Raw genomic sequence first — 7,987 nt, forward strand, 5'->3', positions numbered from 1 at the left:
CAATAAATATTTGGTTCTTACATCCCACTATATTTAACTATAATTAAGAAAAGATGGTACTGAAGATATCCCCCAAGGACCTTGTTAACTGAACCAATTTTCTTCTCCCTGATGCTTTTTCCATTAAAAAAGATATAGCTTGCAGTTTTTGAAATGGAAACTAAATTTAGGGATCACCTAGCTCTAGTCAGACTCTCTCATTTTAAATACAAGGTAACTAAAGTCCTAGAATCTTAATTGACTTACCCCAAATCTCATGATTAGGAAGTGCTAAATAAAGCTAGGACCAGAAATCAGGCCTCTTCATACTTGGTCAGGGTCCTCTTTTAACTGTGTTTTCTCTTTTATCACAACAGTCAAACACACAGTAAATAATTTTATTAAAAACAATCTAAGGGCAATGCTAATTGCTTTTTCTATAAATAACCTCAATTTAAATTGTTTCTAAATAATTGTAAGTAAACAATTAATTTATAACCACTATAGCCACTATAAACAATAAAGATTATGACAATAAATCAAGTGCTAGCCCAGTACTTAGGAATAAGGAGGTTGACTACCTATCCAAATTTGTGCTTATATCATGTCATTATAAATATACAGATCTTCTCTCTTAACACAGTATCTTAAAACTCTGATAGAGAATTCTAGATTCCCAAGAATACATCAACAAACCACTAGAATCTGCTGACCCTGTTTTGAGGAGCACTAGATCAGCCTTCAATATATTACAGCTTCACTTGAACAAGTGCAGGGCATAAGAACAAATCAGGCTGCAGAGATCAAACATTATAAGCACTGCCCTATGAATTAATGGACAACCTCATAATGTGTACTTCTTACTCATTTACTCCTGATGGCTTTGAAGAGAAGTTCTTCCAAACCCTTTCTCCCCTTAGTCAATGTTGAAGGTCACGTGGACTTTTACACAACTCCCAGGTTCTCAGAGATAAGACTTTATATTCTCCTTCTGAGTAGGGATTCTCTACTACTCCAGCTTCCCCCTAAATTAGCCACTAAAATAATTTCTTGAAGACATTTGATAGCCTTCTCTATGCTCCCTTTCCACGAGACTTGGAAGTTGCCAAAAAAAGAGAAAAAAATTATAACTGTAAAGTGCATCCATCATGGATGGGTGAATGGGGATGCATGAATCCCCATAACTGTCTTTTTCCAATCATTGCATACAGTGCTAAAAAATTATTCATTTTTACATTTTCTCCCAATGTTTAAATTCTCTAAACTTGCTATTGCTTTGTAATTTTTGTAACCTGACTTTTGATATGAAATGTTTTATGAAATGGCTTAGAGGTGTAAAAATCTCAAGGATGTCAAGAACGAAATTTTCAAAAACACTACAACCAAATAGAACAAGATTTTAAATCCGATCTATTAAAGAAAAGCAATGCCACGGAGGGCTTCAGAGGCCCTGGCAGGGCACTACCATTACAATGTGCCTAATTCTACCCACTGCAAATACTCAGATTTCTATTTGAAAATTCTTCACATTCATCACTGTGCAAAGAGAGCACCGTTAGAATAATTTTTAAACTAGTTTTATGGCTCAAGCCAGTTTGAAGTTTCTATTACTTGAACTGAAAGAACCTTGACAAGGACAAAAAAAAAAAAAAAACAACCTACGTGTTTTTTATGTTGAGAATAACAATTTTATTGTTGATTATTACAAAAATACACAAAAACGGAGTGCCTGGGTGGCACAGTCGGTTAAGCATCCAAATCTTGGTTTTTGCTCAGGTCGTGATCTCAGGGTCCTGAGATCAAGCCCCGCGTCAGCTCCACACTCAGCATGGAGTCGGCTTCTGATTCTCTCTCCTTCTCCCTCTGCCCACCGCCCCCCCCCCAATTCATGTTCTTCTCTCTAAGATAAATAAATCTTTTTAAAAAATACACAAAAAACACGCTGGTTGTTTAGCTCTATATTACTGCAAACCCATCATTTAGAGTATTTGACAAATTTTTTTTAAAGACAATAAAAACCAAGACGTAATTCAAAATCTCAGTTACGTGACTTGAAAAGGGAGCATGTATGTTTTGCAAGTTGAAACCGCAGTCAAATTCTATTCATTGAGTTCCTAGGGGATCTGGGTTACAAAATTAATGTGTTACATTTACTTTCTCATTTCCATCCTTCTATCTCTTATTCTGTTTTTGTCCTCCAGATTAAGAATATGAAACTCAGTGAAAAAAAAAAATGAATAGGGCCAGTGCAAAAAAGAAATAAATATCACCTGTATTTTCACCACCAAGAGTACCCATTGCTAACATTTGCTCTGTGCCCTCCAAGGATCATTGAGGTCCCTGAGAGACTTACTCTCCAATAAATAACATCCCTTCTCAATGCCTGGGCTGGGAATAAATTGAGAAATAAAACAAAAGTTTAAAACAGAAGCTAAAATATTGCCTGTATTATTGACAGACACTTGGTTTGAGTTGGTGCATCTAAAACTGAACAATCAAAATAGTAGTTTCAGTCACACGGTTCCTGGTCCCCCTACCTAGGAGGAGATGTCTTTTGAAAAAGGAGTTAAATTCTGTTTCCTGAGATCTATGAGAGAGAGAAAGAGACAGACAGATTGAGAGAGAGAGAGATGGAGGCAAAGACAGAGATACAGAGAGAGACAGAGAAAGAGATAAGGGTGTAGCTGAACTCTGCACAGCCAGTAATTCTTTCCAAGTTTATTCCTAAATATATTTATCAAATACGTTGCAACACCACTCCAAGAGCAAATGAGTAAAGACCCAGAAAAAATATATTTTTTTAAAGATTTTATTTATTTATTTGAGAGAGAATGAGAGAGAGAGAGCACATGAGAGGGGGGAGGGTCAGAGGGAGAAGCAGACTCCCTGCTGAGCAGGGAGCCTGATGCGGGACTCCATCCCGGGACTCCAGGATCATGACCCGAGCCTAAGGCAGTCACTTAACCAACTGAGCCACCCAGGCGCCCCAGAAAAAATATTTTAGCAAGGAAATCGAGAGCCAAGAAAAGGCATTACCCAGTACCTATAGCCACTTTTTTTCCTTTTCTCACAGGAAAGTAAATTGTACATACTCACTACTTAGTAATAATATAACAGTATATCATAGGCTTGTCCCCTCCCTGTGTTTATTAATATTTTTTTTCCATTATAAGCAAACTATGGCCATCTGGACAAATATTTATGTTAGACTCAGGTTACGAATCTTTGGGTAAAACATGAAAGTGTAATACTATGTTCTTTTTTTTTATCCTATCATATTTCACCCAATTTTGATGTGTCCCATTATGGATCATCCTCACTTGGTTAAGGTGATGGTCCCTGTCAGGCATCTCCTCTATAACATTCTTCTCTTTCCCTTTATAATTGGTAGGTATTTTCTGAAGAAGTACTTTGAAACTATGTAAATATTTCATTCCTCATCAAACTTTCAATTCATTCATTTATTTATTTATAGTAATAACAGTTTATAATCTGTTATTTTCATGATTTATTTTGAGATTCACATTGTGTCAGATTTGGCCAAAGTGAGTCCTTTCAAGCTAACTTCTGTGTCCCATAGCCATGTCTCCATCGTCCAGGAGCACTTCCTCACTTCTGGGCACAAAAAGGTATTCAAGTCTCATTTTACATTTTCCCGGCCCCAGCTCTAGAATCAGCCATTTCTCGAAAGAAGACAGTCCCTTTCACTGAAGGATGATATTTACAATCTGAGCTCCAGGTGCTGTGTCATTGCAATTAGGCTTTTTGCTTTACTTAGTCCCTTTCAGTAGCCAAAACCAGGGAATACATGTATACATTTATATATTTTATTCCCTCTCCCTCTGAATCTTTCATTTTGAAAATCTTGAGCTCATGCACTTACCTCTAATTCCAAATTTCATATTTGTAACTCCCTTCTCCTCCAGTGAAAATCTAATTCTACTCCCATTATCCTTAATATATTTTCTTATTTAGTCAGTGTCCTGGTCTATAACCAATTTCCTGTGGCTGTCACAGTCCCTCCCCTGTGTGGCCAGGCCACTTCTCTGCAGGAATATCTTCACCATCCTGCTCAGGACCAACAACTCAAGACAGACCCCTACATCCTCCCCCACCTAGGACTCCAGCACATGGCCAGGCTGACTTCTGTGTGATTTCTTCTGCATCTTACTTGGGCTCTAACTTGTTACGCGAGGCTGCTCCTTCAGAAGGTCACCTTTTTCACTACACTTGGGCTTCCTGACCCCTCTCTGGGCCACTGCAATCCCCCCATCCCAGTCCCAGTGCAGAGGTTTACCTTGCTTGGCCACTCTTAATAGATGAAATTCATATTGCCAAACTAATTCTGGAAAGTTAATAAAAACATACACTCTTAGGAGCAGTATATAAGTGAGTGCCATTTCTTTAATGTGCAACACTTGTATTTTCTTGATTACCTGTGTTACCTAGTTAGTAAGGAAACAGGCACAGGGGGCTGTGTGAAGCATGCTTCTCGGTGTTCTTGACACGTCATTGTCCTGCAAGTTCCCACAGTCCCCTCTTGATTTTATTTCATGATGTGCTTTTATCTCCATTTTCTCCCATCTGCTAACACAACACTAGCATTCATTCTAATGTGCTTTAATATGTATCTTTTAAAAATTTTATATGTATTCTTGCAAAATACTTACTTTTTATGCTTTTTAATGTATGTAAATGCTATTGTGTAAACTACTCCATCTTGGTTGTTACTTTTTTCTCCAAACTCCTTTAAGTTTTCAAATAATCTAAGTGAGAATTTAGCTCAATTATTGTTTGAATTCTTATTCTTTTATTGTTTAACTTTCACTGTTAATAAAGCTGAATATGTTTTCATACAGTTAGTAAGCATCTGTATTTTTTTTTTTGTGAACTGGCCATTTGTATATTTTACTCATTTTTTTCTCTTTTCCCAATGGATTTGTATATTTTTCTTTTTTGTAATGATTTTTAAGGGTTCTTTAATATATGTATTAATCTCTAGCAAAAAATAAGGTGTTTCCTTAAACTTAATTTAAATAATTAAATCATTTTGTTGATTCCTTTGGACTATATACAATTTCTTTAAAGGTAGTCTTGTATGTCTTCTGGGGGTTTTTGGTAATGCTTATAAAGACCTTCCACCCAAACTAATCACCTATATTTTCTTCTAGTGTTTGTAGTTTTATTTTTTTACTTTTTCCCCCCCCAATTTAGTTTGGTGTGAAATCTAAGATAAGGCTTTTGTTCTCCCCTGCCCCCACCCCAGGATAATTACCTAGGTGTCTAACACTGTTTAATGAATGAGTCATTCTTTCTCCTGTGGTTTTAGAAGTAATCCTTATCACGTATTAATTGAAATATGAAACAGTGTCGGGCGCCTGGGTGGCTCAGTCGCTGGGTGTCTGCCTTCGGCTCGGGTCATGATCCCAGAGTCCTGGGATCGAGTCCCGCAACGGGCTCCCTGCTCGGCGGGAAGCCTGCTTCTCCCTCTCCCTCTCCCCCTGCTTGTGTTCCTGCTCTCGCTCTCTCTCTGTCAAATAAGTAAATAAAAATCTTTAATAAAAAAAAAAAGAAATATGAAACGTGTCTGTTCCTGACGAACTTCCAGGTGTAATCAAACAGTATGCACAATGCAGTAAGAGCCCCCAAAAAGCACAGTGCAGAGTGAAAGTTAGCCAAGCTCCTATGCCAGCCAAGCCAGTGCAGCCCATGAGCCTAGAGAAAGGGGCATCTTTTCTAATTAGGGAGACAGCCTCAGGTTCTAGCGAAGCACCTGCAGAGCTTCCTTGGAAGGCGGCAGGGGGCTTCTCTAATTGGCACAAAGTCATCATATAGGCTAGAGGCAGCCCTTTCCCTTTAATCTTTTGGTATATTCCTGCAATAAATCAGTATTAATAACCTCAGCCTATAATTGTTCAAAATATCTGTTAGGCAAGGTCTTCATTATTTTCCCTTCAAAAATTTTATCAGTATTTTCTCAAGTTTATTTTTCCACATGAACTTGGGAAACATTCTGTTAAATTTCCTCATCACATCTTTTTCTTCCCTACTTTTGACCTCGACACTTTTCTGTTAGAATTGCTTTAAATATATATGTCCATTTACTTGAATCACTTCTTTATTCATATTTTTTCTTCTGATCCTGAAACAGAAGATGCACTTCCAACTTGAAAAGACTTCTGCACCCATTCATGTTATATCTTTACCCTCCAACCCATTACACTGCCCCTTGTTAGGTTCCCTGGTTACTGCTAAGAGTGAAAGAATCATTATTCCACAAGAACACAAAATACAAATAACACTTAGAATGCAACAGCCCTACTTTACAGTAGAAATGAGGGAAAACACAGACTTCAATCCAGGTCAGGTTTCCACTTCCAGTTCCGTTTCATAAGCACTCTACACAGTAATGGATGTTAGGTGAAAGCCAGTCATGACCAAGAGTGCAAACCTTGGATGTGCTTCATGGAAAGGTCTAGCCTAATGACCAGGAGTGGTCTCCTGAGATGTGCTCTCCTGCCCCAGTGTTTGCAGGCCTGGAAAGTTTGCTCAAAGCAGTTTTATTTGCACGAAAAACTGCTGAGTTCAGAAAATATTTTGCCTGCTTAAAGACTCACATACTTCAAATACAAAAATAGAACAAACAGAATTTTATTGCAAATAGAAGAATGTTATTTTTTTGTCAATAAGATTGGAAACAAATGATACATTCTAGGTTGTCTAAAAAATATTTTCTGGCAAAAGAAAACTTTATTTGAAAATTATGATTTGTTATCTTTCACTAGAATATTTTCTTAAGTTCCCTTCAAAATCCTATATCAGAATTTGCCCAGACCTGATGACAGAGCCTGACAGAAAAGCAGAGCAAGGCAAGGCACCTATATGCTTGGGTCTGACATAATGTGATTTGGGAAAATGTCATCATGCTTTAAAATGCAAAGGGGATATTGGCTCCTATCATAATATATAACAACAAAAGACTTTCTCTCACTGAGTCTCTTTTTCATTACACGGGTAAAATAATTCTAACAGTGACTCTTCTGCAAAAGGCAATCTATGGCAGGAATTGCTAGAACAGAGACTTGTCATGTTGGTTCTGCATCAACAGTCTCTAACCCAACAACCTGAGAATACACACAGATAAAGTGCTATCAGTTCAATGGAAATTGGCTGGTTTTCAAAGGGTATGACTGCATAAGCCCATTGTTCAATTTCAAAAATGAAACCCTCTAGAAGCAATTTCAAAATTACACAAATCTTTCACATACACTGATAGTGCAGGTAAGGCTCATCCATTTTCCACATAACAATAAATTGCTAAAGACTTTTAAATGAACACCACTATCTATACAATGCCTGTTTGAAAATCTATACAGTGTACAAGTAAAGAATGTAATAAAGTACCTAATAAAATTAAATCGTTTTCATTAAAAATTGTTCTGTGCCATGAGTTTGGGGGGAAAATTAATGAAGGGTAAGTGAATAGATTGCATAGATAGTTCTTAAAGTTTGGAGAAAGCTGTCATGGCTTAAATTTTTATTTACTGAATTCAGTTTCAGATATTTTTTATAAATGTGAGTTTTGGGCTGTTGATTTTTGAAGGAAGAGGCACAGTATAGAGTTTTAAAACATGGACTTGGAGTCATGAAATCATAAAAGTCAAATTTGTGCTCTTCCACTTACCGGTTGTGGAATCCTGGGCAAGTAACTTCCCCTCCTTTAATAAAAGTTTCCTTATTTCTGAAACAGAGTTGTCGAAATTACTAGTGTTAGTAAATTAGTTATTTAGCATAGTGTGGCAAATAACTTTAAAACAAATAATGGTTGTCCAAGTAAACAGGTAAAAGTATTCAAACTTTTGATATATTAATGAGGGCTTGTCTTGAAACTGAATCAATGTGGGCCAAAATAAAAGGAAAACAATAGCTTTGGCTAAAAATCAAACTAGATGTGTGGATTTTTCTTTGGAGAAGTAAAATATATTTCTGGCATTTTTTGTCAAGAGAA

The 7,987-nt window shown here is 36.9% G+C and overlaps 1 protein-coding gene across 7 annotated transcripts in view; it reads right to left on the minus strand.

Moving 5' to 3' along the window:
- Positions 1-7,720, minus strand: part of GULP1 (GULP PTB domain containing engulfment adaptor 1) — a 262,267-nt gene extending 254,547 nt beyond the window's left edge. For all 7 annotated transcript variants that reach the window (XM_031036781.2, XM_081814014.1, XM_081814003.1 and 4 more), the window contains exon 1: positions 7,664-7,720. The gene's annotated coding sequence lies outside the window, so the exon portion shown is untranslated. The remainder of the gene's footprint in view (positions 1-7,663) is intronic.
- Between the last annotated feature and the right edge of the window lie 267 nt (positions 7,721-7,987).

Source organism: Leptonychotes weddellii, chromosome 3 (assembly GCF_054177405.1).
Source record: "Leptonychotes weddellii isolate Sample4059 chromosome 3, ASM5417740v2, whole genome shotgun sequence".
NCBI lineage: Eukaryota > Metazoa > Chordata > Mammalia > Carnivora > Phocidae > Leptonychotes > Leptonychotes weddellii.